The sequence below is a fragment of the Schistocerca cancellata genome, chromosome 3 (genome assembly GCF_023864275.1).
Source record: "Schistocerca cancellata isolate TAMUIC-IGC-003103 chromosome 3, iqSchCanc2.1, whole genome shotgun sequence".
NCBI lineage: Eukaryota > Metazoa > Arthropoda > Insecta > Orthoptera > Acrididae > Schistocerca > Schistocerca cancellata.
Genome location: NC_064628.1, coordinates 368,974,975 through 368,984,360, shown reverse-complemented (window position 1 = coordinate 368,984,360; position 9,386 = coordinate 368,974,975). Strand labels below are relative to the sequence as shown.

Genomic DNA, 9,386 nt, shown 5'->3' with positions numbered 1-9,386 from the left:
CATAACTGAGGTGTACAACTTTCTCAAGGTGACAACAGCACTGCGCGTTTATAGCATTCCCAAGTCAGCAGAAGCCAAGGAAAGAGCCGTGTCTGGATGATAATCATTATTACTGTCAGACTGTCAGTGCAGAATGCAGGATCAAGAGTAAAATGTGCAGGCAGATGTCAAATGAAGATGCAAGCGGTAATCGGCCGGACAGTGGTAAGAACAATTTACGCTGTAACATCTTTGGAACGAACAGTTTTTACGAGTAGATGTCGGAAGGAAACCAGATCTGTCAAGATGTTTGATGGCAGACCATTGATGAAATACGTATGCGGAATACGTATAAATTTTTTAATTGAGAAAATGGCTTTAAAATACATTAATTCATTTTCCTAATTAACTCAAAGTGTAACAGCATCGCCGTTATTCCAAACGTAGCATATCAGTAATACCTTCCTCTGGAATATACTGTCTAAGGACATCACACACATCCATGCCCGAGGCAGGATTCGAACCTGTGACCGTAGCAGTCACGCAGTTCCGGACTGAAGCTCCTAGAACCGCTCAGCCACCTCGGCCGGCTCGCAACTTCAAAAACGTTAAAAACATATGTTGTGTCAGAGCACAGACAAACTGTGTGACTGAGAAACTGTTGCGTTCATTTGTTGCAGCTTATGTGACAAACTACTATGTTTTCATGATTTCCTTGGGAGTGATCACATTCACATTCATACGAACACCTGTATCGGGCAAGGAGAGATATGTCACTCATTTACCAATCGTACAAATTAGGTGCGTCGATAAGAGATTCCTATCATATGACACGCCTACTGTCAAAAATGGTTCAAATAGCTCTGAGCATTATGGCACTTAACATCTGTGGTCATCAGTCCCCTAGAACTTAGAACTACTTAAATCTAAGTGAACTAAGGACATCATACACATCCATGACCGAGGCAGGATTCGAACCTGCGACCGTAGCGGTCGCGCGGCTCCAGACTGAAGCGCCTAGAACCGCTCGGTCACATCGGTCGGCCCTACTGTCACTAATGCTGTGTATGACACACCAGAGGTGTTTTCCGTGGAGGATTCGGTTGACTTGTCGCCTTGTCATCAAACGTTTGTTGTTCCCATTAGGGCCACTTCCTTTTGGTTGCTAATAGATTAGTTGTCCAGAATCAACTGTCATTACCGGTCCCTAACTTACACCTCGCTGTCGAAAACGGACATTACACCACTACACAGACACAAATTTGAATGAAGCGAACAACTGAAAAAAAGTTTGCTCAAGAGAGGTTTGAATGGGGCTCTCCCACCTGGCAATCCAAAACCATAACCACTAATCCACGACACCATTTGATTTCCTGGTTCCTCTATATTGCACTTGTTATTTTTGGACCGTTCACTGTTTCTATGTTTCTTTTTTTTTTTCACAATACCACGCACCTTCTTCCTGTTTTCATGCTTGATCTGTGTTCAGAGTTCGACAGGCTGCCTACTGCATCCTCTTACCACTAAATCAGAGGGGGATGCGATGAGGAGTTTCCCTTGTAATTCATTCACCATTTACTCAAAGCCATGCCCTCCTGTAAACAACACCATTATCAACGAATAGCATGAAAGAACTGCAGGCTCTGTCATTTTCTCTGAGCATTCACCGTCTGGTATTACGGCCTGCCATCTTTCGATTAGACAATTTTCGAACGAATTACATATTTGTGAAGACACTCCATGTGATGGTATCTTGGTTATCAGTCGACAATGCAACACACTATCGAATGCCTTCCGGGAATCTAGTAAGATGGTTGGTTGGCTCTGAGCACTATGCGACTTAACTTCTGTGGTCATCAGTCGCCTACAACTTAGAACGAATTAAACCTAACTAACCTAAGGACATCACACACATCCATGCCCGAGGCAGGATTCGAACCTGCGACCGTAGCGGTCGCTCGGCTCCAGACTGTAGCGCCTAGAACCGCACGGCCACTCCGGCCGGCTAGTAAGATGGTAACTCCTTGTTTGTTCACCTGTATTTACTATTAATTTGTAACATTAGGCGAAACGTGATCTGGTTGAGCGGTTTCCATGTCTATCCACTCTCGCTGATTGGGCAGATATACCAAGAAAGACATCAACTCGCCAGATCAATTTGCATCTGCAGTCATACGCCTCTGCAACATGAACAATGAAATTATGAGTAATAGCAAGCCCCCAACAATGGAATTACGGATGACAGCAGGCCCCATAGCGTTTCGACGTCTTTCGCGTCGGTTCCAAATGAATATTGTACGGGGTGTCCATGAAGTCCCGCTGTCGTTGTTGTTGTCTTGAGTCCAGAGACTTCTCTGATGCAGCTCTCCATGTTTATCCTATGCAAGCCTTTTCGTCTCTGAGTAACTATTGCGACCTACATCCTTCTGAACCGTTTAGCGTATTCAGTTGTTGGTCTTCCTCTAAGATTTTTAATTCCCACGCTTTACTCTAGGTCTAAATTGGTTATCCCTTGAGGCCTCAGAAAGAGTCCTACCAACCGATCCCTTCTTCTTCTCAAGTTGTGAAACAAATTCCTCTTCTCCTCAATTCTATTCAGTACCTCCCCATTAAAATGATAATTAAATTGACACCCTAGCTGCAAGCAGGCGTTGATACACTTCGTTGGGGACATGTTGAAAATGTGTGCCCCGACCAGGACTCGAACCCGGGATCTCCTGCTTACATGGCAGACGCTCTATCCATCTGAGCCACCGCGGGCACAGAAGATAGTGCGTCTGCAGGGACTTGTCCCTTGCACGCCCCCCGTGATACCCACATTCCCAACATGTCCACAACACTACATTCGTAGTGCGCCTAATAGATGTTTGCCCATCATACTCATTACTCGTGGCAGATGAGTATGATGGGCAAACATCTATTAGGCGCACTACGAATGTAGTGTTGTGGACATGTTGGGAATGTGGGTCTCACGGGGGGCGTGCAAGGGATAAGTCCCTGCAGACGCACTGTCGTCTGTGCCCGCGGTGGCTGAGATGGATAGAGCGTCTGCCATGTGAGCAGGAGATCCCGGGTTCGAGTCCCGGTCGGGGCACACATTTTCAGCATGTCCCCAACGAAGTTATCAACGCCTGCTTGCAGCTAGGGTGTCAATTTAATTATCATTTCATTTCTAGTAAAGCTGCATGGTCATCGACGGTAACTGTTCTTTCGGGAACAGGTACTACCGTCATATATACCTCCCCATTAGTTATGTGATCTGTCCATCTAATCTTCAGCATTCTTCTGTAGCACCACATTTCGAAAGCTTCTATTCTCTTCTTGTCCAAACAATTTTTCATCCATGTTTCACTTCCATACATGGCTACACTCCATACAAATACTTTCAGAAAAGACTTCCTGACACTTAAATCCATACTCGATGTCAACAAATTTCTCATCTGCAGAAACGCTTTCCTTGCCATAGAGAGTCTACATTTTATACCCTCTCTACGTCGAACATCATCAGCTATTTTGCTGCTCAAATTGCAGAACTCATCTAATACTTTAAGTGTCTCATTTCCTAGTCTAATTCTCTCAGCATCACCTGACTTAATTCGACTACATTCCATTATCCTCGTTTTGGTTTTGTTGATGTTCATCTTGTATCCCTCTTTCAAGACATTGACCACTGCGTTCAAACCGTTCAGAAGTTATGTCTTTTTATTTCATATAGTTCGATCATTGTCACCCTGTATCATCGTGTACTATAAGAGATGAGATTAAAGGCCCATCGTGTGAGTTGGTGCAAGAGTTGAAAGTTGAGGATCAGGAAAAAAAAGAGTTCCTTATTGTAACAGGCTGTGAACATCAATTGCTAATAGCTATTTGGACCCCCTGCTTTACTTCATGTCAAATGAGGCCTTGTTTCATTTGTCAGGTTACGTAAACTCCCAGAATTGCAGATACCGATAGCAGGAAAACCCACATATTGTATGAAGAACCGCTCCACTCATCGGAGATGCTGTTCATTGTCCAGCATGAGCATTAATGGCCTCATATTTTTCGATTACACATTAAGCAATACCAGATATCTAGAGATCTTTTAATCTTTCTATGGACAATTAACAGAGGCAGAGAGGCTGTATGCAGTATTCCAAAAATGTGGTGCAACCACTCACACACCCAAACGAAGTATGGCCTACATCACCAACGTATTCCCTGAAGACATACATCAGGACAGGCCTGTGGCCCCCGAGGTCTCCTGACTTTTATTCTTCAGGACATTAAAAAGCAAAGTATATATCTTAAACGGAACATTACCAGGGAAATTAACATCACTCCTGCAGAATTACAGCGTTTTGCTGGTAACGTCATCACACAAAGTCAGCGTTGCCTGGATGCCCATGGCCACCACTTCCAGCACTTCCTATAAACAGGTAACTACATGTTTTTAACGGTCCTATTATCTATTCTTTTTGGGTTTGAATGCAGAGTCTCGCGGCGATAACATTGAATAAAATGTTCTCGGGTTTCCAACCGCGTCAATTGCTTAAAACTACACGAGCTTTCGGCCAAGCACTCCTTGGCCATTGTCAAGTGTTATGACTGCCAGTGGGCTGTTGGTGCGCCCTTATATACGCTAGCTGCCGCCTGTGACGTCACTGGTGCCCGTGGCATTGCCGTATATGGGCATGTTTTGAGTCGGCGTTCGATGTGCCCTCTTTAACCGCGCGATAGCTGGATCCCACGCAGCGCTGAGCTGCAAGCCACCGTCTCTATTCAGGGTGTTTGTGGTAATTTTTACTTCAATAGCTTCCTTTATTACACTGTCCCAGAAGCCGTTAGTGCGAGCCAATTTTATGTGGTGACCGTTTTCTAACGCATGCTCAGCTAACGCAGATTTTTCTGGATAGCGTTGGCGATAATACCTCTCATGTTCTTTCCTGCGTTGTTTCACAGTGCGCACTGTTTGTCCGATGTACTTCTGGCCACACTCACAAGGTATTTCGTAGACTCCAGGTGTTCTGAGACCTACTGCGTCTTTAACTGGTCTCAGTAATTGACGGATTTTCGTTGGAGGCCTGAAGATGGATTTGATCTTGTGTCTTTTTAACAGGTGGCTTATCTTGCCCGACACAGAGCCACAGAATGGCAGCAAAGCAAGTTTCTTTCCCTGCTCTTCGTCGGTGGTCTTATTCCGATATTCCCCAGAAATCACTTCTTTCACTTGATGTGCGCTGTAGCCGTTATTCCCGAAAACCTTGCGTAGGTGGCTCAGTTCGTGGGGCAGGTTGTCGTCGTCTGATATTACTCTTGCACAATGCACCAATGTTTGCAATACTGTGCGCTTCTATGCTGGATGGGTGCCTTGGCCACAGCGTCTACAGAAAACCCACCCATACAGACCTGTACCTACACGCCACCAGCCATCATCATTGACGCTGTTGGAAACCCGAGAACATTTTATTCACTTTTTGGGTTTGTTTGCCGTTACTTGAATCTCGGAGATGAGCTGCGATGCGTGGGACACCCTGTAGTTAACGAGCGACGGTTTTCTGAAATGATAGCGTGCCTTCATGGACACTGTATTTGCAGAGTGGCAGCATAAGTAGCGCTACCGCGTGTGTGGTGAAACAGTGTGGTTGTACATTTAGTGTAAATACAGCTCTACGTCAGTAGAATTCAGTGCAGAGCACGTGGCACAGTAATATTTCCAGTGATATTTCTAGCTCCCATTCTTTACAGTGCAACTCGTCCGCTAATAAAAAGCTCAACAGAGCATCCTGGCGCCTCTATAATAACTTGGCGCCTTCCTGGTGGGATCTTCTTCTCGGAGCGACTGCTCCCAGGTCAAAGTGGAGGCGGGAATCGAGTTGGCGACAATTGGACCAGCGCGCTGGGAGCGCGGCCAGCCTGTTGATGCGCAGTTGTCGGCGCGCATGCGCCGTAGCCCGCCAGCCCGCCAGCTAGCGGGCTCCCCCGCCAGAAGGGGGATTCCCCGAGCCGCTAAAACAATTGGGCGCCCGCCCGGACACACCTGCATCACGACGTTCGGCTGACGCGACGCCGCGCCGCGCGTAAATTGCATTTCGTCTGTCTCGGCGGCGGCGGCGGCGGTGGCGGAGGAGGATCACAAGACAAAAAGGAAGAGTCGGTAGGGTGGCGCGAGGGATAGGGGGCTGACGGAAAAGGGCAGGGGAAAGGGCGCACGCGGCACAGGAGCGTGCGGGGACGCACAAAAAGGAAAGTTGCCTCTCTGCCTTTCTGGCAGTAAGTTGTTGTTGTTGCTTCGGATTAGGAAGTACGGCGGAAGATCAGAGGGTAGCTGGCGACAGGGCGTTCGAGGGCCGCCGGCTCACAACATTCTTCTTCCTGTACAGCGAAAGAAGGGCTGCGTGGGGCGGGAGGGGTTGGGGTGATTAAAGCAAATCCCTTATTCATCAGCAGCGTTCGCACCGCGCTTCCCGCGACGGAAATTTGCATAAATCGACTACACCTCTCCGGAACACGGCTTTGTTTGAGAGGGGCCCGGAATACCTGTTGTACTCTTTAAGCAGCAGGCGAAAACTGAAAGGCCCTTGCCCTACTTTGTGCTCTGTGGCGGTGTTTGACCATTCGAATTTCGTGAGCTGAAATTTCTCTGACACCTCGTCAAAGACATCTCTCCCGAAATGCATTCAAACTTCCAGCGTTATCTTCCAACACCTACATACATTCCATGAACCTTCCCAGTATTTTAAAATTTTACATAAGTAGTGTTAATAGCCTCAGCTGATCGTGTAGTGACGACGATCGAAAGATAATAGTAAAGTAAAAATAATAATAATAATTCAGTGTGATTCAACGGCCTGGCGCTAACTTACCCCAGCATCTAATACAGAAGACACCTTTCCGATCTAGTGACAACAATGTAAATATTACCATGTACTCTTCAGAGTATGGTGCTCCTGTTGCTTGTGGAGCAGATAACAGAACTAATTGATTAAGCTGAACCAATTTTCTAGCAGGCATTCACAAGGCGAGAATTCAGAGCTTCTACGTATTTGTGCACAAATACGGTAGCTGGAGATAATTACGTTCATTGTCAAATGTGCCGAAACATCAGTTCCTTAAAACATTGAACAACGTATGGTCCAAAACTACACTGAGCGACAGAAGTCATGGGTTACCTCCTAATATCATGTTGGGCATCATTTTTCCCGGCGTAGTGCAGTAGCCCGACGTGGCATGGACTCAACAAGTGCCAGCTGGAGTGGCCGAGCGGTTAAAGGCGCTACAGTCTGGAACCGCACAACCGCTACGGTCGCAGGTTCGAATCCTGCCTCGGGCATGGATGTGTGTGATGTCCTTAGGTTAGTTAGGTTTAAGTAGTTCTAAGTTCTAGGGGACTTATGACCACAGCAGTTGAGTTCCATAGTGCTCAGAGTCATTTGAAGCATTTTTTGACTCAACAAGTCGCTGGAAGTTCCCTGCTTTGTTGCCTCTGTAGCCGTCCATAATTGCGAAAGTGTAGTCCATGCAGGATTCTGTGCACGAACTGACCTCTTGATTTTGTCCCACAAATGTTCAACGGATGCCGAAATGATTCACTCGAATCGTCCAGAATGTTCTTCAAGCCCATCGTGAACAATTGTTGGCCAGTTACATGGCGCTTGTCATCCACAAATATTCCATATTGTTTGGGAACACTAAGTCTATGAATGACTTAAAATGGTCTCCAAGTAGCCGAACATAATCATTTCCCGTCAATGATGGGTTCAGTTGGACCAGAGGACTCATTCCATTTCCATATGAACACAGTCCACATCATTATGGAGCCACCAACAACTTGCGAAGTGCCTTGTTGACAACTTAGGGCCGTGGGTTTGTGAGGTCTGCGCCACAGTCGAACCCTGCCATCAGCTCTTACCAACTGAAATTGTTACTCAACTGACGAGACCACGGTTTTCCAGTAATTTTAGGGTCCGAGCGATATGGTCACGAGTCGAGGAGTGGCACTGCAGGCTGCGTCGTGCTGTTAGCAAAGGCACTCGCGTCGGTCGTCTCTTGCCATAGCCCACTCGCGCCAGATTTCGCCGCACTATCCTAACGGATTCGTTGATCGCACGTCCCACGTTGATTTCTGCGGTTATTTCACGCAGTGTTGCTTGTCTGTTAGCAATGACAACTCCACGCATACGCCACTGCTCTCGGTCGTTAAGTGAAGGCCGTCGGCCACTGCGTTGTCCGTGGTGAGAGGTAGTGCCTGAAATTTGGTACACTCTACACTCTCTTGTCACTGTGGAATTCGGAATCTAGCTCCGACTGCCATATTGCGTTCAAATCTGTTAACTCCCGTCGTGCAACCTTGTCACATGAATCACGTGAGTACAAATGACAGCTCCGCAGTTTTATACCTTGCGTGTGCGATACTACCGCAGTCGGTGTAAGTGCATATTGCTGTCCCTTGAATTTTTGTCACCTCAGCGTGTATCATTTGGATATAAAAACAGAATGAAAGACGAAGCGGCCTGGTGGAATTTTGCAGAGAGCATTATTTAATCATCGCTAACACTTGGTTTAAAAACCGCGAAACGAGTCTGTCTACGTGGAAGAGCCCCGAAGACACCGAAATATTTCAGATGGATTATGTAATGGTAAGACAGAAATTTCTCGACCAAATTTCACACTGTAAGACGTTTCCAGTTATGAACAGTGGATTAAAAGTGAGGCAGTTGCAAAAAGATACTAAATTAAGGATCTGGATAAGGTGAAAGACATAGAGGTTGTTGAAAGTCTCAGATGCAGCGTTAGCAACCATTCACTACAACAGTGGAAAGGAATACAATACAAGACGAATGGGTAGCTTTGAGAGATGAAAAGATGGAGGCAATACTGGATTACATAGGTAAAAAGACAAGTCGTAGAAGAAATCCTTCGATATTACAGGAGATAATGAATTTAACTGACGGAAAGTCAAAATATAAAAATGCAGCAAATGAAACAGGCGAAAGGAAACACAAACGTCTAAAAATAAGACTGTCAGGAAATGCAAAACGGCTAAGTAGGAATCGATAGAGGATAAATGTAATGATTTCGATGCATATATAATAAAAGTAAGATAGAAACCACCTATAGAAGAATTAAGACGCTTGGAGAAAGGAAAAAACAGCTGTGTGAATATCAAGAGATCAGATAGGAAACCAGTATTAAGCAAAGAAGGGAAAGCTGAAACGTGGAGGGAGTATGTAGAAGGGCTATACAAGAGAAAAGTAGGGGACGTGGATGAAAACTAAAGAGGAGATACGGTAATGAGAGAAGAATTTGAAAGAGCATTGAAAGACCTAAGTCGAAACAAGGCCCTCGGAGAAGACGAGCATCATTCAGAGATGCTGACTCTTCCATCTGATATGCAACAAGAACTTAATAACCCACATCAAAGAATG

The 9,386-nt window shown here is 45.9% G+C and overlaps 1 non-coding gene across 1 annotated transcript; it reads right to left on the bottom strand.

Annotated features, from left to right (window-relative positions):
* Window positions 1-2,665: 2,665 nt before the first annotated feature.
* On the bottom strand, window positions 2,666-2,740 carry Trnat-ugu (transfer RNA threonine (anticodon UGU)). The gene has a single exon. It is a non-coding gene; the product is annotated as a tRNA-Thr (tRNA).
* Window positions 2,741-9,386: the final 6,646 nt, after the last annotated feature.